We start from the raw sequence: 22,742 nt of genomic DNA, 5'->3' as shown, positions 1-22,742 counted from the left end.
TAAAAAACAATTTACAAACAAAAGCTATGGGATGACATAAGAGGAAACGTGACTCCGGAAGTAAATGCGTCGTCCCATAGCTTGTGTTTTTAAATTGTTTTTGAATTTTTTTTTATAATATAGCGTTAACAAAACGTCTGTATTTCTATAATATAGCGTTATATTTTTATAATATAGCGTTAACAAAACGTCTGTATTAATCATGACCCCGGAAGTAAATGGGGGCGGAAGGTTTTTTGTAGGGGGGAAGAAATTTGGCGTGACACTCTCCTCCGCTCGCTAGCAACTAGCATGTAGGCTTAAAGGAGTGACAGCGGGGACAGCCAATCACACGTAAGTTAGTATGAAAGTGGCAACCAATCACGGAGCGATATTTAGGTTGGAGGTGGGACTTCTAGCAGAGACCGACATTTAACCCTTTCTGTGCCATAATCATTGCCTAAACATTACGGGCAGCGCTTGTATTGATAGTGACTACACAGTAGCGGTTGGATATTGGTAGGGACGTGTCCCTAGCGTCCCTACCCAATTCTATGCCCTTGCGGTGGGGGAAGGTTTTTGTAGGGAGGAAGAAATTTGGCGTGACAGCTCCTCACATATTGACATTGTTTTTAATGGGAGCCTCCAACAAAAAGTGCTATTCGGACCGAGAAAACGACAATTTCTCCATTAATTTGAGCAGGGATGAAAGATTCGTGTTTGAGGATATTGATAGCGACGGACTAGAAGAAGAAAAAAAAAAAAAGTTAAAAAAAATGCGATTGCATTGGGACGGATTCCGATGTTTTTAGACACATTTAGTAGGATAATTCTGGGAAATCCCTTATCTTTCTATTGTGTTGCTAGTGTTTTAGTGAGTTAAATAGTACCTGATATTTGGAGGTGTACGTCCACGGGTGTCTTGACGCCAGTGTCTCAGGGGAGTCGACGCCAGCTATGGACGGCACAAGCTCAGCTTGTCTCCGGTAAGAAGCAACTTTTCAACTACAATTGTCTCAGTAGAGGCAGGGCTTTTCTCTTAGCACCGACAGTTGTGAACTTTATCGTGGATGTTCTCTACTAAATCCTTTCAACAAAAATATGGCAATATCGCGAAATGATCAAGTATAACACATAGAATGGACCTGCTATCCCCGTTTGAATAAGAAAATCTCATTTCAGTAGGCCTTTAAGTCTTTGTTTAGAGAATTCCATGCTTTCACACCAACAACAGACAAGCACATTTGTTTCAAATTTGTTCGCACTCTTTGATGTTTAAAGTCATACGGCCTTCTGTGGTTCTCATCTTCAGATGTAAACACAAATAACTTTTGTATGTCCTTCGGAAGAACTATATTTCTCGCTTTGAACATCATTAATAGAGTATTCAATTCTACAATGTCTAGTTTTAGTAATCCTGACCTAATGAAGAGTGGATTTGTGTGGTCTCTATATCCTACTTTAAAAATTACTCGAATTGCTCTTTTCTGTGAAAGAAATAAAGGCATTATGTTGCTATGATAGGTATTTCGACAAACATTTTCAATGTTCATTTATAGACTAGGCTCAGTGCAAGTTGTTTTACTCTGTCCTACACCCTGAGCCAGCCCACTTTGGAGAAGTGGGTAGGAGTGAGGTGTGATCTGGGGCGGAGGTCTAGAAGTAAACTGACAAGCTTGTTCTGGGATGTTTGGAGTCTAGATTTGAGGGTTTTGGCGGTTCTGGGGTACCAAGCGGTGCAGGCGTAATCGAAAAAGATTTGAATGAGAGTTCCCGCTAGAGTCTTCAAGGTGCTTTTGTTGACCAGAGAAGAGATTCTGTAGAGAAATCTTGTTCGTTGGTTGACCAGATGGTCTGGACTACACGGACTACACTGACTAGTCTAGTACCGGCACTTTTTTACTACGAAGAATATGGCTTGGCATTGTTTCTGTAATAAGCAGGGGCGTCCATGATAACGTTGCTTGGATGGCAACATATGTTGCTCCAAAACCTGTATGTACCTTTCAGTATTAACGGTGCCTTCACAGATGTGTAAGTTACCCATGCCTTGGGCACTAATACACCTCCATACCATCACAGACGCTGGCTTTTGAACTTGGCGCCTATAACAATTCGGATGGACCTTTTCCTCTCTATTCCAGAGGATACGACGTCCACAGTTTACGAAAACAATTTGAAATGTGGACTCGTCAGACCACAGAACATTTTTCCACTTTGCATCAGTCCATCCTGGATTAGCTTGGGCCCAGCGAAGCCGGTGGCGTTTCTGGGTGTTGTTGATAAATGGCTGTCACTTTGCATATAATAATAATAATAGATTTTATTTGTAACAAAACACTTTACATTGAGCTAACAACCTTAAAGTGCTACAGTGTATTTAAAAATAATAATAATAATAATAAAAAGAAATACAAATAAAAATTAGAACAGTCTAATGGCTAGAATAGCTCTTTCTTCCCCTCCATTGTTCTGCATTCTTTTGTATCTCTAGTTATCATTACGTATATGTATTGTTGCATTTGAACACCTGTATTGTTGATAACAGAGGTAAATTATTGGTATTGTTCATCATCAATAGCAATATTTCTATTGGTATTTTTATTGCTCCATTTGTAGTGTAAAAATGCTCATTGTCATTCCTGTATTATTATTAATTTCGCTAACTGCTTCTTTGCTATCACTTTTACTATCATATTTGTACATATCGTATTTGCTGATACTTTGCAGGATACTCTTACTCTTTCTATACTTCTACGGCTACACTGCAAAAACTGAAATCTAATTAAGATTAAATATCTCAAATAAGGGTGATATTTGCTTATATTATGTCTAAGATAGTTCTTCTCACTAAGCAGATTTTATGTTAGAGTCTTTTACTTGTTTTAAGGGTTTTGGTCCTAAATTATCTCAGATATTACAGCTCGTTGCTGAGATTTTATGACTTATATTGAGTAAAACATGTTCGAAATTAGAATATCAACTGTTGCAAAGCTGTGTCATTAACATTCACAAGTATAAAATTACTTTTTTAAAGTAATAATTTCTTGATGCCGAGCGCATATCATTATGTCAAAATAATGGCACTAGCATTTACTTAATTTAAGAATATTTTTCAACATATTGAGCAAAAAGGTTTCATTTTTTTTTCTACCAAGAAAAGTGCACTTGTTATTAGTGAGAATATACTTATTTTAAGGTATTTTTGGGTTCACTGAGGTTAGCTAACTTGACTTGTTTTGGAAAGTCTTGACAAGCCGAATTTTCTTGTTCTATTAGCAGATAATTTTGCTTAGTTCAAATAAAATACCCCTCATTTTTTTTTTTTTTTATTGATTTCCAACACTGACTTTTTGCAGCATAACACTTGTAGTTATTCTGCAAGTACCAACACGCAGAAAACCTCCAGAAGGAACCTCACCTTTATCATTTCCGTAAGTGCTAAAAACTACAATAGTAACAGATTATGACGGATTCTATAATGATTAGAGATGTCACACAGGCAGGGCTACTAATTTAAAGCACATACCAACTGTGACAAAGACTGCAGAATAGGTTCAGAATTAGTCACATTTAAATAAAAAAATGTCTGTGATAGAATTCTCAAGGCATTCAATCGATCACATCTAGGGCTCGACAATTAATAGAATTTTGATTATGGCTTCTCACAATCCTTAAAGTAGAATAATCTAAAAAAAGAGATTAATGGGCCGTGCAAAGTGCATGCAAATTCCGAAGCTTGTAACTACAGATGTCCGATAATATTGGACTGCCGCTATTATTGGCCGATAAATGCTTTAAAATGTAATATCGGAAAATTATCGGTGTCAAATAAGTACAATTTATGACTTTTTTAACCACCGCTGTACGGAGTGATACACTGCATTTGCGTGCCGGCCCAATCCCATAATACCTAAGGCTTTTCACACACACTAGTGAATGCATACACACTTGGTGTTGACCCTGAGGGTGGCCGTATAAACAATTTTAACACTGTTACAAACATGCACCACACTGTCAACCCACACCAAACAAGAATGACTAACACATTTCGGGAGAACATCCACACCGTAACACAACAGAACAAATACCCAGAAACCCTTGCAGCACTAACTCTACCGGGACGCTACAATATATACCCCCGCCCGCTCCGCCTCCCACATCAACCCCGCCCCCCCAACCTCCTCATGCTCTCTCAGGCATGTTAAGAAAAATAATGCACTTTGTGACTCCAATAATAAATATGTCATCACCATGTTGGCATTTTTTTCCCCATAACTTGAGTTGATTTATTTTGGAAAACCTTGTTACTGTCACGCCCATGGGATCATGTTTTGTTTTGGTCATGTTTGGTTTTGTTTTTTGGACATTCAGTTCTTGTTCCTGCACTTTCTTGTTTGTCTTATAACCATAGCAACTCATTAGTTTCACGTTGTCTTCATGTCACGCCCCTGTCCTGTCTCACACCTGTTTGCACTCATCATAGCTAATATTTAAACTGGAAGTTGCCAGGACTATATTTTTGCTATAAGACAAACAAGGAAGTGCAGGAACAACAACTGAATGTCCAAAAAAACAAAACCAAACATGACCAAAACAAAACATGATCCCATGGGTGTGACAGTTACATTGTTTAATGCATCCAGCGGGGCATCACAACAAAATTAGGCATAATAATGTGTTAATTCCACGACTGTATACATCTGTATTGGTTGATATCAGAATCGGTAATTAAGAGTTGGACAATAGTCATGAACTGTAAATGGACTATAGTGGGAGATTTTTGGATGGTTATCTATTTTATTGTTTTTGTTTCAAGGGTGGCATAGAGGACCTCTCATTGGCTCCGTTGTAAGCGGAATTTTATCGACGTTTATTTAAAATGCACACAAAAAAAAAAAATACATCTGTCATTTCTCTGATAATGATTGTGAATGACAGGGAAAATTCCCCCCCAAAAAGTGCAGTTCTCCTTTAAATTCATTTCATTTGGATCTGGAGTCTTGCGGGTTAATGAACTTATTGACTTGTACTGCGAAGAAACTGTCAGTTGGCTCACATCACACATGAACATCAAAGCTTTGATCCATTGCAAGTTTTGAGGGAATTTCCACTGTGACCACTGGAGGTTTCAGAGCAGAGTCCTCTCATTCCCCATGTCCGAGATAAACAACCTATTTAGCATTAAAAAAAAAAAAAAGGTCACGGTTGGTGGTATTGATCCGGAGATAATATATGCCAGACACCCACGATGAAGACATGCTGCTCGTACTTGCAAGAGTCAGACGATTACCAAAGCATGAGCATGCATTAGATATGCATTTTTAAAGCATCCACTTGGTATGCAAAGTTAAAACATAAATGTTCTCCATACGGAGTCATCTCAGGATATGACAGAGTTGAGGCCATATTTATGTAGATCAAATCATTCTTTCTGCAAGTAATCACTCAATCAAGCTTTATTGCAGACTTCAACATCCAAGTACCGACCTACCCAGTTAGTCCCTTAGTGGTTAGAGCAGGGGTGTCAAACTCATTTTAGATCGGGGGCCACATGGAGAAAAATCTACTCCCAAGTGGTAAAATCCCGGCACGATAACATAGAAATAAAGACACCTTCAGATTGTTTTCTGTGTTTAAATATAGAAGAAGCACCTTCTGAAAATGTACAAATCATAATGTTGTTGTTTTTTTACACTTACATGTTGCGGTTAATAGTATTCTATCTTTATTTGTCGTTATTTATATTTTCTGAATGAATGATGTGATAATGTTCATCCGTCAACTCAATGGTGTGTAATCTATCAAGATAAAAAAATATCAAAATCAAATTACAGTATGCCATGTTTGTAGTTTGATCATTTTCCTCGATTGATGTACTAACATCATGTGGTTTATTTTCTACATATGTACCATCATCTACAGCAGGGGTCGGCAACCTTTACCACTCAAAGAGCCATTTTGACCCGTTTCACAAAATAAAGAAAACTATGGGAGCCACAAGACTCTTTTGAAATTTAAAGATTTTTTTTTGCTTTGTAATATGTAATAACCAGTGGTCTCAGACACACGGCCCGCACAATAATATAAAAATGTAATATTAGTGCTGCCCGCGAGTTTAATTTGAATGCCGCTTGACTACATCACATTTGCCAACCATCTCAATTTTTCCGGGAGACTACCCAGTATCATCAGAGCAATCATTCTCTCGACTGTCTGCTGGTTTTCACCCAAACAACAATAATAAGGGCATGCTATGATGACAATGCGTTTAGCGCCCTCTACAACCGTAACAAACAGCTTACCAGCCCATTCACATGTTGTATGAGGCTTCTGCAAACACCCATAAGCGACTGCAAGGCATACTTGCTCAACAGCCATACAGGTTACACTGAGGGTCGTGATATAAACAACTTTGGCACTCTTAATAATATGCGCCACACTGTGAACCCACACCAAACAAGAATGACAAATACATTTCGGGAGAACATCCGCACCGTAACACAACATAAACACAACAGAACAAATGCCCAGAATCCCATGCATCCCTAACTCTTCTGGGCTACATTTTACACCCCCAATACCACCAAACCCCGCTCCCCAAACCAGCCCACCTCAACCGACGCACGGAGGGGGGTGTGGGGGGTTTGGGTAGTGGGGTTTTTTATTGTAGCCCAGAAGAGTTAGGGATGCATGGGATTCTGGGTATTTGTTCTGTTGTGTTTATGTTGTGTTACAGCGCGGGTGTTCTCCCAAAATGTGTTTGTCGTTCTTGTTTGGTGTGGGCTCACAGTGTGGCGCATATTAGTAAGAGTGTTAAAGTTGTTTATATCACAACCCTCAGTGTAACCTGTATGGCTGTTGAACAAGTATGCCTTGCAGTCGCTTGAGCGTTGAGTCAACAGCCGCACTCTAGATGTGGCCAGCCGGCCCTCAGATAGCATAGTATTAAAGCGGACGCGACGACATAGTCGAGAGGACGTTTAAGGTGTTGCCATCATGACACGCCCTAAATATTGTTGTCCGGGTGAATATCTGAGAATGTTATTCTGGGGAGATTTCTGGGAGAGGCACTGAAATCCGCAACAACGGGGGGATCGGCAAGTATGCAGCTGAGCCACATCAGGGTGATCCAAGAGCCGCATGGGGCTCCGGAGACACGGGTTGCCGACCCCTGATCTACAGAGATACAAAGCATTGCTATTGAAACATCCAGTAAACATTTACAAGAGCTGTTTCTTTCAATCAAAAACTTTAGGTTTTTTATACTTAGCAAACTCATCCTGCGGGCCAGGATAAAACCTGTTCGAGGGCCTGATCCGGTACGTTTGACACCCCTGGGGACACTACCTGAGATCGGTAGGTTGTGAGTAGGGATGTCCGATAAATGCTTTAAAATGTAATATATACGACTTCGGATGCTGACGTAAGATAGCCCGCGTCCCATATGTGAACATAGGATGAACAAATACACTACAGTACTAAAACTGTAGCGGCCATTAACAGATAGCTTCTACAGCTGGGTTTCCCAAAGTGCGGCACAGGGGCCATTTGTGGTCCGTGACTCGTTTGGCCTTAAGCACATTACAAAAAGGACGGAATTTTCTAATTGACTGTGTGTCGGTTTTAAAAGTGCTCCCCTCTAATTAACATATGAAATAACAAGTGTGTGTAAAAATTCAAAGTGCTCCCCCTCTGGCCGACATTACAAATAACAAGTTTGTGAAATTGAAATGCGACCCCTTTGGCCCAAATTATTTTTTTTTTATATTACATATATATATATATATACATATATATATATATATATATATATATATATATATATATATATATATATATATATATATATATATGCCTTGCAGTCGCTTGAGCGTTGAGTCAACAGCCGCACTCTATATATATATATATATATATATATATATATATATATCAATCAATCATCAATCAATGTTTACTTATATAGCCCTAAATCACTAGTGTCTCAAAGGGCTGCACAAACCACTATGACATCCTCGGTAGGCCCACATAAGGGCAAGGAAAACTCACACCCAGTGGGACGTCGGTGACAATGATGACTATGAGAACCTTGGAGAGGAGGAAAGCAATGGATGTCGAGCGGGTCTAACATGATACTGTGAAAGTTCAATCCATAATGGATCCAACACAGACGCAAGAGTCCAGTCCAAAGCGGATCCAACACAGCAGCGAGAGTCCCGTTCACAGCGGAGCCAGCAAGAAAACATCCCAAGCGGAGGCGGATCAGCAGCGCAGAGATGTCCCCAGCCGATACACAGGCGAGCAGTACATGGCCACCGGATCGGACCGGACCCCCTCCACAAGGGAGAGTGGGACATAGGAGAAAAAGAAAAGAAACGGCAGATCAACTGGTCGAAAAAGGGAGTCTATTTAAAGGCTAGAGTATACAAATGAGTTTTAAGGTGAGACTTAAATGCTTCTACTGAGGTGGCATCTCGAACTTTTACCGGGAGGGCATTCCAGAGTACTGGAGCCCGAAATGAAAACGCTCTATAGCCCACAGACTTTTTTTGGGCTTTCGGAATCATTAATAAGCCGGAGTCCTTTGAACGCAGATTTCTTGCCGGGACATATGGTACAATACAATCGGCAAGATAGGATGGAGCTAGACCGTGTAGTATTTTATACGTAAGTAGTAAAACCTTAAAGTCACATCTTAAGTGCACAGGAAGCCAGTGCAGGTGAGCCAGTACAGGCGTAATGTGATCAAACTTTCTTGTTCTTGTCAAAAGTCTAGCAGCCGCATTTTGTACCAACTGTAATCTTTTAATGCTAGACATGGGGAGACCCGAAAATAATACGTTACAGTAGTCGAGGCGAGACGTAACAAACGCATGGATAATGATCTCAGCGTCTTTAGTGGACAGAATGGAGCGAATTTTAGCGATATTACGGGGATGAAAGAAGGCCGTTTTAGTAACGCTTTTAATGTGTGACTCAAAGGAGAGAGTTGGGTCAAAGATAACACCCAGATTCTTTACCGTGTCGCCTTGTTTAATTGTTTGGTTGTCAAATGTTAGAGTTGTATTATTAAATAGAGTTCGGTGTCTAGCAGGACCGATAATCAGCATTTCCGTTTTTTTGGCGTTGAGTTGCAAAAAGTTAGCGGACATCCATTGTTTAATTTCATTAAGACACGCCTCCAGCTGACTACAATCCGGCGTGTTGGTCAGCTTTAGGGGCATGTAGAGTTGGGTGTCATCAGCATAACAGTGAAAGCTAACACGGTATTTGCGTATGATGTCACCTAGCGGCAGCATGTAGATGCTGAAGAGTGCAGGGCCAAGGACCGAACCCTGGCGAACTCCACACGTTACCTTAACGTAGCCTGAGGTCACATTGTTATGGGAGACGCCCTGCATACTATCAGTAAGATAAGAGTTAAACCAAGACAGGGCTAAGTCTGACATACCAATTCGTGTTTTGATACGTTCTAATAAAATATTATGATCGACGGTATCGAAAGCAGCGCTAAGATCGAGGAGCAGCAACATAGATGACGCATCAGAATCCATCGTTAGCAATAGATCATTAGTCATTTTTGGGAGGGCTGTCTCCGTGGAGTGATTTGCCCTGAAACCAAATTGAAAGGTTTCACATAGATTGTTAGACGCTAAGTGTTCATTTAACTGCTCCGCAACAATTTTTTCGAGGATTTTTGAAATAAAGGGAAGGTGAGACACCGGTCGGTAGTTTACCGTGAGGTCAGGATCGAGGTTAGGTCTTTTAAGAAGAGGATGAATAACCGCTTTTTTGAATGCTAGGGGAACAGTGCCCGAGGAAAGTGATAAGTTTTTAATATTTTGCACTGATGGACCTAATAATACAAAGAGCTCCTTGATCAGTTTCCCAGGAAGTGGGTCAAGTAAACATGTTGTTTGTTTTATTCCATTTTCACGTTGTAACAATTCCTCTAATGTTATTTCCTCAAAACAAGAGAAACTATTTTGGAGGGCAGTATCCGCCGTATATACAATCGTGTCAGTGTTAATAGAACCCAGTTGTAGCTGGGACGCATTGTCTTTAATCTCCTTTCTAATGACTTCAATTTTCTTACTAAAGAATTGCATAAAGTCATCAGCTGAGTGGGTGGAGCTACTGGAAGGAGTCCCTTGCTGGGTTAGCGATGCTACCGTACTAAACAAAAATTTAGGATTGTTTTTATTACGGTGGATGAGATTTGAGTAATATTTAGCTTTAGCTAAGGTAAGCATGCGTTTATAAGTTATTAAATCATCACTCCATGCTTCATGGTGCACCTCAAGTTTAGTCGTATGCTATTTGCGTTCCAGCTTTCTACATAATAATTTCTGAGCTCTAGTTTCTTCTGTAAACCACGGGGTGCGCTTTTTTGGAGCCTTTTTTAACTTTAGCGGTGCTATGTTATCAATGGTTTCGCGCAGGGCGTCGTTAAAGTTGTTAGTGAGGTTATCAATAGAGCCCACATACTTTGGGAATGGTGCCATTACCGAGGGCAGTAGGTCAGCAAGAGTTGTCGTTGTGGCCGTATTAATGTTGCGGCTGCTATAGCAGTTATTATTATTATTAGTTTGCCGAACATGCGTCTGAACCTCGAATTTTATAAGGTAATGATCGGACAATATTTTAGTATACGGGAGTATCGTAACTTTGGAAACGGTGATACCCCTGACAAGCACTAGGTCTATCGTATTACCGTTGCGATGCGTGGGTCCATTTATTATTTGTGTGAGACCACAGCTATCAATTATAGTCCAGAGCGCTACGCACGGTGGATCCGATGGGGTATTCATATGGATATTAAAGTCCCCCATTATGATTATATTATCGGCGTGTGTCACTAGATCAGCAACAAACTCTGAGAATTCATTGATAAAGTCCGAACAGGGCCCTGGGGGGCGGTAGATAACAGCCAAGTGTAGAGGCAGCGGTGTGACAGACCTCATAGTAAGCACCTCAAACGATTTATATTTATTATTCATGTTAGGACTAAGGTTAAAGTTTTCGTTGTATATTAGTGCGACCCCCCCACCCCTTTTAAGAGGACGGGCAATATGCGCATGTGTAAAGTTAGGAGGACATGCCTCGTTTAGCGCAAAAAATTTGTTTGGTTTAAGCCAGGTTTCGCTGAGACCGATGACGTTAAGATTGTTGTCTCTGATGATATCATTAACTAACAACGTTTTGGGAGACAATGATCTTATGTTTAAAAAACCTATATTATAGGTAGTGGGCTTTTTAGGGAATTTTTGATCAAATTATCCGTAGTAGCAATATTAATAATGTTGTGTTTATTATGCCCAGTGCATTTAGTATAATTACGACCATATCTAGGAATTGATACGACGGGAATTTTCCGATTGTTTGTTTGTTGCTTTGATAAACTGCACGCATCATAGTTAGCCACCTCAGTAAAACACATGTCCAACTCTGAAACACTCAAAGCAGAAAAAACTTGTTCTAATTTAACTGACTCCTTACCCAGACCAGTAGTCTCGCATCTTCCATTTAAATCCGGCTTCAGGATGGAGGGAAGTGGTGTTCTGTGGGGATTAGCCTTCTGCTTTGTTTTTAGCCCCGCTCGGCATCCGCGTTTCCTATCACACCGCTGGCGTCTGCTCCGTAGACGGCCCCCGCTGCTACTATACTCCCCTGCTTCACAGGCCGCTGGATGTAGCCGTCGAAGTATTCCCGTGCTAGTTAGCAGGTCTAGCAAGCACGCGTCTATCAGTCCAAAACGGCCCGATATGTCCACATCCAGAAGTGTCTGGCGGTCGTACGTGATCACGGAGTGACCACGATGTGAGCCAGCCATAAAGTTTGTAGAATTGTCCGGTATTTCTGCCAAATGTTCCATATTTAGCAGGAGCTCCTGCTATGTATATATATATATATATATATATATATATATGAATATATATATATATATATATATATATACAAACCCCATTTCCATATGAGTTGGGAAATTGTGTTAGATGTAAATATAAACAGAATACAATGATTTGCAAATCCTTTTCAACGCATATTCAATTGAATGCACTACAAAGACAAGATATTTGATGTTCAAACTCATAAACTTTATTTGTTTTTGCAAACAATAATTAACTTAGAATTTCATGGCTGCAACACGTGCCAAAGTAGTTGGGAAAGTGCATGTTCACCACTGTGTTACATCACCTTTTCTTTTAACAACACTCAATAAACGTTTGGGAACTGAGGAAACTAATTGTTGAAGCTTTGAAAGTGTAATTCTTTACCATTCTTGCTTGATGTCAAGCTTAAGTTGTTCAACAGTCCGGGGTCTTGTTGTCGTATTTTACGCTTCGTAATGCGCCACACATTTTCGATGGGAGACATGTCTGGACTGCAGGCGGGCCAGGAAAGTACCCACACTCTTTTACTACGAAGCCACACTGTTGTAACACGTGGCTAGGCATTGTCTTGCTGAAATAAGCAGGGGCGTCCATGATAACGTTGCTTGGATGACAACATATGTTGCTCCAAAACCTGTATGGACCTTTCAGCATTAATGGTGCCTTCAGAGATGTGTAAGTTACCCATGCCTTGGGCACTAATACAGCCCCATAACATCACAGATGCTGGCTTTTGAACTTTGCGCCTATAACAATCTGGTTATTTTCCTCTTTGTTCTGGAGGACACCACGTCCTCTGTTTCCAAATATAATTTGAAATGTGGACTCGTGAGACCACAGAACACTTTTCCACTCTTTATCAGTCCATCTTAGGTGAGCTTGGGCCCAGCCAAGCCGGTGGCGTTTCAGGGTGTTGTAAATGATAAATGGGTTTGGATTTGCATAGTAGAGTTTTAACTTGTACTTACAGATGTAGCAACCAACTGTAGTTACTGACAGTGGTTTTATGAAGTGTTCCTGAGCCCATGTGATGATATCCTTTACACACTGATGTCAGTTTTTGATGCAGTACCGCCTGAGGGATCAAAGGTCCGTAATATCATCACTTAATTGGAGTGATTTTTCCAGATTCTCTGAACCTTTTGATGATTTTACGGACCTTGATGGTAAAATCCCTAAATTCTTTGCAATAGCTCGTTGAGAAATGTTGTTGTAAACTGTTCGACAATTTGCTTACAAAGTGGTGACCCTCACCCCATCCTTGCTTGTGAAGTACTTAGCATTTCATGGAAGCTGCTTTTATACCCAATCATGGCACCCACCTGTTCCCAATTAGCGTGCACACATTTGGGATGTTCCATATAAGTGTTTGATGAGCATTCCTCAACTTTATCAGTATTTATTGCCACCTTTCCCAACTTCTTAGTCACATGTTGCTGGCATCAAATTGTAAAAGTAATGATTAGTTTGCAAAAAAAAAAAGTTTCTCAGTTTGAACATCAAATATGTTGTCTTTGTAGCATATTCAACTGAGAATGTCCTCAAAATGATTTGCAAATCATTGTATTCCGTTTATATTTACATCTAACATAATTTCCCAACTCATATGTAAACGGGATTTGTGTATACATATATATATATATATATATATATATATATATATATATATATATATATATATATATATGTATATATATATATATATATGTGTGTGTCTCTATATTTACAGTGCAGGCCAAAAGTTTGGACACACCTTCTCATTTCATTGCGTTTTCTTTATTTTCATGACTATTTACATTGTAGATTGTCACTGAAGGCATCAAAACTACGAATGAACACATGTGGGGTTATGTACTTGACAAAAAAAAAAGATGTAATAACCGAAAACGTGTTTTGTATTCCACTTCCTTCAATATAGCCACCCTATTCTCTGGTTACTTTTCCGCACACTCTTAGCATTCTCTCGATGAGATTCAAAAGGTAGTCACCTGAAACGGTTTTCACTTCACAGGTGTGCTGGAAGCTCCTCGAGAGAATGCCAAGAGTGGGCAAAGCAGTGATCAGAGGGTGGCTATTTTGAAGAAACTGGAATATAAGTACATAACTCCACATTCATAGTTTTGATGCCTTCAGTGACAATCTACAATGTAAATAGTCATGAAGATAAAGAAAACGCATTGAATGAGGAGAAGGTGTGTCTAAATGTGTGTTTGTGGATGTGTGTGAAATATATATATTTTTTGTTTTGTCTTATTTTTATTGTCTACTGTATATTGTTCTCGTTCTGTCCCCATAATTTCCACTTGTCTTTTTTCCTTATATTTTTTTCATTGTTCTTTGCTGGTATTAGACCAATATCTGATGTTACTGTCAGATTGGGACGCCCCTAATAGCTTGATGTAGTATTTGTTACCTTTTTCCAAATAGTATTCCCCGAAAACTGCAACCAACATGGCATCTATAGTGCAGCACACTAACAAACTACAGTAGGAAAGGGCCAGATCTGTGTAAAAGGGGCCGTACTCCAACTGTGGTCAGGCGAAAATGCAAATTACATGTACTTATTTCCAAATGTGAAAATATATGATAATTTACTACATTTACGAACACAATATTCCTGTATAAAGAGACGTGTAAACATGATTTTTTAGATTGAACAAAACAACTTTTGAATCAAGGTATACATATTACGGTATAAACCCAAATATTTGCTCATATAACGACGTAAATGGCAGGATATGAAGCGGTTATTGTGTACTGCTCGGACAGCAATGGATTGTGGGATCGGTTTAAGTCCGGCAAGGTGTGGAACAGGCGGTAGAGTTGGTTGTCTGTAGGGTAAGGAGGAAACAAATCTTACTTTGGTATTGAAAAAAGTTTCATGATGAATGTACTTAAATACTTCAATACTATGTAATGTATTTGTTTTGATGATAAATACATAAAAAATACTCTACAATACACTTGTTTCTAAAAATACTTCAATATTATGTACTATAGTAAATATGATAACAATATTTCAAAGTTTCAATAATATGTAATAACATCCATCCATCCATATTCTTCCGCTTAACCGAAGTTCGTTCGCGGGGGCAGCAGCCTAAGCAGGGAAGCCCAGACTTCCCTCTCCCCAGCCACTTCGTCCAGCTCTTCCCGGGGGATCCCGAGGCGTTCCCAGGCCAGCCGGGAGACATAGTCTTCCCAGCATGTCCTGGGTCTTCCCCGTGGCCTCCTACCCTAAACAACTCCCTAGGAAGGCGTTCGGGTGGCATCATGACCAGATGCCCGGACCACCTCATCCTGGCTCTTCTTGATGTGGAGGAGCAGTGGCTTAACTTTGAGCTCCCGCCACCCGGCGGAGGAAACTCATTTCGGCCGCTTGTACCCGTGATTTTGTCCTTTCGATCATAACCCAAAGGTCATGACCATAGGTGAGATGTGAAAGTAGATCGACCGGTAAATTGAGAGCTTTACCTTCTGGCTCAGCTCCTTCTTTACCACAACGGATCGATACAGCGTCCGCATTACTGAAGATGCCGCACCGATCCGCCTATCGCTCTCACGATCCACTTTTCCCTCACTCGCGAACAAGACTCCGAGGTACTTGAACTCCTCCACTTGGGGCAGGGTTTCCTCCCCAACACAGAGATGGCACTCCACCCTTTTCCGGGCGAGAACCATGGACTCGGACTTGGAGGTGCTGATTCTCATCCCAGTCGCTTCACACTCGGCTGCGAACCGATCCAGTGAGAGCTGAAGATCCTGGCCAGATGAAGCCATCAGGACCACATCATCTGCAAAAAGCAGAGACCTAATCCTGCAGCCACCAAACTGGATCTCCTCAATGCCTTGACTGTGCCTAGAAATTCTGTCCCATAAAAGTTATGAACAGAATCATATCTTCAGAATAATAACATATATATGTCATGAGAAATATTCTTAAATATTTCAATATTATATATTACAACATATTAAATGTAATGATAAACATCCTTAAATACTTCAATAATATGTAATGTAATGATAAATGAATCAACTTTAATATTATGTCATTTCAATTGTTTTATGATGAATATACTTAAATACCTTGATATTGTGGAATATAATAAATGTCTCAGCGAATATCCAACACTTGATGAGCTACAAAAGTAACCGACGTTAACCACACGGAAGGAACTCGATCACTTCTTGTCCCGTTTTGAGTCATCCAGACCAGCCACACTTCGGAAACGCCACCTACCCTCTTGTACGCAACAGCTCATTTTTCAAGAATACCGGGTGAGGCGGGCACCGGAGGCTAAAAACCCGTGTCAAGCGGCGGGGCCGCGTGGCATACTGGGCAAGGTATTCCGGGACTGCGCAGACCAGCTGGCAGGAATACTGACGAAAAATTGGCCCAAGCCCTAGTCTTGCCCTGTTTTAGGTTGCCACGATCATCCCAGTCCTCTACAGGACTGGGAAAAACAGGAAAAACTTAAATGACTGCGGACCAGTGGCACTGACGTCTGTGGGTATGAAGTGTTATGAAAGGCTTGCTCCCCAAAACATCAAAGCCTGCCTCCCTCAGAACTTGGATCCACATCAGTTTACCAGAGGACACAGAGGACGCCATTGCCCCTACTCTCAACTTAGCTGTGGAACTTCTATAATTCCTGAATACCTATAGTATGTAAGGATGCTGTTCGTCGACCACAGCACGGGAGTTCAATACCATCATCCCCGACATCCTGGTGAAGAAGTTGAACTTCCTGGTTCTACCCCCCCTTAATCTGTTCCTGGATAAAACACTTTCTGACCAACGAGCCTCAGGTTCCATCCATCCATCTTCAACCGCTTAACCGTAATCGGGTCGCGGGGACAACAGCTCAGGCAGAGACCCCCAGACTTCCCTCTCCAGAGCAACATTAGCAACTTCCTCCTGGGGGATCCCGAAGCGTTCCCAGACCAAAGAGGAGATGTATCTCCCCCCATCTGGTCCTTGGCCTACCGCGGGGTCTCCTCCCAGTGGGACGTGCAACGAGGACCTCCCTAGGGAGACGCTCGTGAGGCATTCGAAAGAGATGCCCTGACCACCTAAGCTGGTTCCTCTCCAAGCGAAGGAGCAGCTCCGAGTCTCTCTCGGGTGACTGAACTTCTCACCCCATCTCTAAGGGAGATGCCAGCCACCCTTCTGAGGACACTCATATTTCGGCCGCTTGTATCCGCGATCTTATTCTTTCGGTCATGACTTACACTTCATGACCGTAGGTGAGAGTAGGAATGTAGATAGCTCGGTAGACCGAGAGATTTGCCTTCTGGCTCAGCTCTCGTTTCATCACAACAGTGCTTCTCAGGTTGTTGAGATGAATCAAATATGCTCCTTCACCCTGCCACTCAGCACTGGCTTCCCTTGGGGCTGTGTATAGAGTCCCTTCCTGTACGTCCTATATACGTATGACTTTGTCCCCATTCATCAAGTTTGCCGAAGACACCACAGTGGTGTGGCTGATCACGAGGGGTGAAGAAATTGAGAGGAAATACAAGCGCTGACAGGGTTGCACACCTAGAACAACCCGTGGCAGAACACCACACATTGACATGCTCTTCTTGTCGTAAATGGAACATGTGTGGAGACTGTGGCCTCCTTTAATTTCCTGGCAACTCGCACCTCAGAGGGTCACACATGGACTGTAAACTCTTCAGCACTGGTCAAAAAGGCAAAGCAAGCACTGTGCAGAGGAACCAAATTGAAGAGAACTACATGTATATTTTTATATAATGCCGGTGCTGATGTAATGTGTAACTGCGTGGTTTGCTGCCTGTTCCGTTCTGCTGCGGACAGGAAGAACCTGCAGAGGGTGACCAGGACAGCGGAGAAGATTATCGGCCGCCCTTGCCCTCCCCCAGAGGACATTGTTCGCTCTCACTGCCTAGGCTTTTACCCTGGTCAGCACTTGCTCAACCTGTTGCCATCAGGAAAGACATTTTAGTCTCACAAGAGCAGGACAAACAACGTTAAAAACAGTTTTAACACGGGGCGCCATTCGGATATGCTTTGCTGTTTGTACTGGTATTTATTTTTAACATATTATTTATTGGTTGTCTCGTATTTTAACTGCACCCAACAGAGTAGACACCTGTAATTTTGTCCTGCTCTCATGTTTAATGACGGTAAGGTGTTCTATTCCATATATTCTATTCTATATCCTCAAACTACTTCAATGGTATGTAATATAATAATATAATTTAAATACTTCATCATTATGTCATATAATAGATGCTATTAATAGCCTTTAATACTTCAATATTATGCAATATGATAAACGTAATAAAACACATCCCCAAAATAATTTAATATTTTGTATTAAAATAAGTATACATCCATTTTCTACTAATATACTTTAAATACTTCAATGTTATGTAAAATAATAGAGAAATATTATTTAATATTTCAATATTATGTAATATGATAAATGTCATTTAAAATATCCTCAAAATTCTTTAATATTATGTAATGTAAAATTTAATGTAAATATTTCAATATTATGTAATATAATGAATGTCATGATCAATATTCTTTAATACTTCAATAATATATAATATGATAAATGTAATAAAAAATATCCTCAAAATACATATTTGGAAATATAATACTACAATTTCAAAACTTCAATATGATGTGATACATGTCATGATAAATATACGTAAATACTTCAAAAATATGCAATATAATAAGTATGAACTTTAATTTATTCAATATTATGTAACATCATACATGTAAGGATAATTATCCTTAAATAGTTAATGATATTGTCATTTAAAATATCCTAAATATCCTTTAATACTTCAATATTATATAGTATGATAAATGTAATGAAAATATACTCAAAATACATATTTTGAAATATAATAATATAATTTAAAAACTTCAATATCATGTAACACATGTCATGATAAATAAACTTAAATACTTCAAAAATATGCAATACAATAAGTATGAACTTTAATTAATTCTTTATTATGTAACATAATACATTATGTAACATACCAATTTTCCTTAAATAGTTCATGATATTGTCATTTAAAATATACTCTAAATTATTTTATATTACGTAATGTAATAATAATATTAAAATATTTCGATACTATGAAATATAATGAATCACATGATCAGCATCCAGGAATACTTCAATATCACATAGTATGATAAATGTAATAGAAAATATCCTCAAAATACTTACTATAATAATACAATGTAAATACTTCAATATCATGTCATACAATACATGTAACAATAAATATACTTAAATACTTCAATAATATGTAATATAACAAGTATACACTTTAAATATTTCAATATCATGTAATACAATAATACACTTTAAATAGCTCGATATTGTTTAATATAATCCAATTCATAGTGGACTCAACATACTTCAATATTATGTAATATAATAAATAAACTTTAAATAAATACAATACAATAGCCTCAACATACTGCAATATGTAATACAACAAATATAACAGGGATACTTTAAATTAATCAGTATTACGTAATACAATACATGTAATGATAATTATCATTAAATACAAACCCCGTTTCCATATGAGTTGGGAAATTGTGTTAGATGTAAATATAAACCGAATACAATGATTTCCAACCCATATCTAGTTGAATATGCTACAAAGACAACATATTCGATGTTCAAACTGATAAACATTTTTTTTTTTGCAAATAATCATTAACTATAGAATTTGATGCCAGCAACACGTGACAAAGAAGTTGGGAAAGGTGCCAATAAATACTGATAAAGTTGAGGAATTCTCATCAAACACTTATTTGGAACATCCCACAGGGGTACAGGCTAATTGGGAACAGGTGGGTGCCATGATTGGGTCTAAAAACAGCTTCTCAAAAAATACTCAGTCTTTTACAAGAAAAGATGGGGCGAGGTACACCCCTTTGTCCACAACTGCGTGAGAAAATAGTCAAACAGTTTAAGAACAACGTTTTTCAACGGTCTATTGCAAGGAATTTAGGAATTTCACCATCTACGGTCCATAACCTGGAGAAATTACTGCACGTAAGCGATGATATAACGGAGTTTCGTTCCCTCAGGCGGTACTGCATCAAAAAGCGACATCAGTGTGTAAAGGATATCACCATATGGGCTCAGGAACACTTCAAAAAACCACTATCCGTAACTACAGTTTGTCGCTACATCTGTAAGTGCAAGTTAAAACTCCTATGCAAAGCCAAAGCCATTTATCAACGACACCCAGAAACGCTGCCGGCTTCTCTGGGCCCGAGCTCAGCTAAGATGGACTGATGCAAAGTGGAAAGGTGTTCTGTGGTCTGACGAGTCCACATTTCAAACTGTTTTTTGGAAACGATGAACGTCGTGTCCTCCGGACCAAAGGGGAAAAGAACCATCAGAAGTGTTCTGGGTGTAAAGTTGAAAAGCCAGCATCTGTGATGGTATGGGCATGTATAAGTGCCCAGGGCATGGGTAACTTACACATCTGTGAAGGCACCATTAATGCTGAAAGGTCCATACAGGTTTTGGAGCAACATATGTTGTCATCCAAGCAACGTTATCATGGACGCCCCTGCTTATTTCAGCAAGACAATACCAAGTCAGTTGTTACAGCAGCGTGGGTTCATAGTAAAAGAGTGCGGATACTAGACTGGCCTGCCTGTAGTCCAGACCTGTCTCCCATTAAAAATGTGTGGCGCATTATGAAGCCTAAAATACCACAACGGAGACCCCGGACTGTTGAACAAATTAAGCTGTACATAAAACAAGAATGGGAAAGAATTCCACCTGAAAACCTTCAAAAATGTGTCTCCTAAGTTCCCAAAGGTTTATTGAGTGTTGTTAAAAGAAAAGGTAATGTAACGCAGTGGTGATCATGCCCTTTCCCAACTACTTTGGCATGTGTTGTAGCCATGAAATTCTAAGTTGATTATTATTTGCAAAAAAAACCCAACAAAGTTTATTAGTTTGAACATCAAATATCTTGTCTTTGTAGTGCATTCAACTAAATATGGGTTGAAAAGGATTTGCAAATCATTGTATTCTGTCTATATTTACATCTAACACAATTTCCCAACTCATATGGAAACGGGGTTTGTAGTTCAATGATATGCATTATAATAAATGTCATGGAAAATATTCTTAAAGGTTTCAAGACTGTATAGAATCGAAAAATAAACGATAACCTTAAATACTTCAACAATATGCAACATTATATAAATATATTGAGAAATAAATACTGCATCCAGCAACAGTAATATTTTTTTATACCAGTTTGTGAAAAAGGTACAGAACAGATGGAAACTACTTCAATTAGCACCATGACAACACACCTTTGCAGAAACTGCCAAGTCGACAAAATGTAACGCAAAGCCAAACATTTTGTCTTCTAGCTTTTTGGTGGAAAACAATACATTTGCCTATTTTTGCTAATATGAAGAACAACAACATTGACAGGGATCGGCATGTCAACAGGAATATTCTTATTGCTGCAAGCTCATGACATCAGCGTTTCAAAATAACTGTCATTCAAGACACATCATCTCCCCCCGTGACATTTTTACACTCAATCAAAGTCCTCGAAAAGTTGTGCAGACATTTGTGTTACCTCAGAAAGGCGTCAGTAGAGATACGGTCATCTTGTATTCCACTCTTTACTTTGACAACTTTCTCATGTCTGCCATTATTTGTTACCAACAGCATCAAATCCTATCGGTGTCTGAGGGCGGCTGAGTATGACGGCGCAAGTGAGAAATGAGTGTGTGTGTGTGGGGGTGTCAGTGTGTGTGTGTGTGTGTGTGTGTTCGTTCTTGTATTTCTACCCCTCTTGAGACATCAACAAGGAAAAGCACCTTCCATATGAGGACCGGTGAGCAAGTTAGGACCAAAATCATGGTCCCAATACAAAAAAACCCATTGCAACTACAAACCCCGTTTCTATATGAGTTGGGAAATTGTGTTAGATGTAAATATAAACGGAATACAATGATTTGCAAATCATTTTCAACCCATATTCAGTTGAATATGCAACAAAAACAACATATTTGATGTTCAAACAGAACATCAAATAATCATTAACTTTATAATTTGATGCCAACAACACGTGACAAAGAAGTTGGGAAAGGTGGCAATAAATACGGATAAAGTTGAGGAATGCTCATCAAACACTTATTTGGAACATCCCACAGGTGTGCAGGCTAATTGGGAACAGGTGGGTGCCATGATTGGGTACAAAAACAGCTTCCTAAAAAATGCTCAGTCTTTCACAAGAAAGGATGGGGCGAGGTACACTCCTTTGTCCACAACTGCGTGAGCAAATAGTCCAACAGTTTAAGAACAACGTTTCTCAAAATGCAATTGCGAGAAATTTAGGGATTTCAACATCTACGCTCCATAATATCATCAAAAGTTTCAGATAATCTGGAGAAATCACTCCACCTAAGCAGCATGGCCGGAAACCAACATTGAATGACCATCGATCCCTCAGACGGCACTGTATCAAAAACTGACATCAATCTCTAAAGGATATCACCACATGGGTTCAAGAACACTTCAAAAAACCACTGTCACTAAAGACAGTTCGTCGCTACATCTGTAAGTTCAAGTTAAAGCTCTACTATGCAAAGCGAAAGCCATTTATCAACAACATCCAGAAACGCCGCCGGCTTCTCCGGGCCCGAGCTCATCTAAGATGGACTGATGCAAAGTGGAAAAATGTTCTGTGGTCTGACGAGTCCACATTTCCAATTTTTTTTGGAAATATTCGACATGACGTCATCCGGACCAAATGGGAAGCGAACCATCCAGACTGTTATCGACGCAAATTTCAAAAGCCAGCATCTGTGATGGTATT

General features: G+C 39.6%; 1 protein-coding gene across 3 annotated transcripts in view; it reads right to left on the bottom strand.

Annotated features, from left to right (window-relative positions):
- bach2b (BTB and CNC homology 1, basic leucine zipper transcription factor 2b) overlaps positions 1 to 22,742 on the bottom strand; it is a 171,302-nt gene that overhangs the window by 50,123 nt on the left and 98,437 nt on the right. Inside the window, exon 1 of one of the 3 annotated variants that reach the window (XM_061900345.1) lies at positions 21,498 to 21,669. The exons of the other annotated variants lie outside the window; for them this stretch is intronic. The gene's annotated coding sequence lies outside the window, so the exon portion shown is untranslated. Of the gene's footprint in view, positions 1 to 21,497; positions 21,670 to 22,742 lie in introns of those variants that run through there. 3 annotated transcript variants of the gene reach the window in all.

Source organism: Nerophis ophidion, linkage group LG05 (genome assembly GCF_033978795.1).
Source record: "Nerophis ophidion isolate RoL-2023_Sa linkage group LG05, RoL_Noph_v1.0, whole genome shotgun sequence".
Classification (NCBI taxonomy): Eukaryota; Metazoa; Chordata; class Actinopteri; order Syngnathiformes; family Syngnathidae; genus Nerophis; species Nerophis ophidion.
Note: the sequence above shows the minus strand (reverse complement) of the source record. Positions and strands in the feature narration are given on the sequence as shown.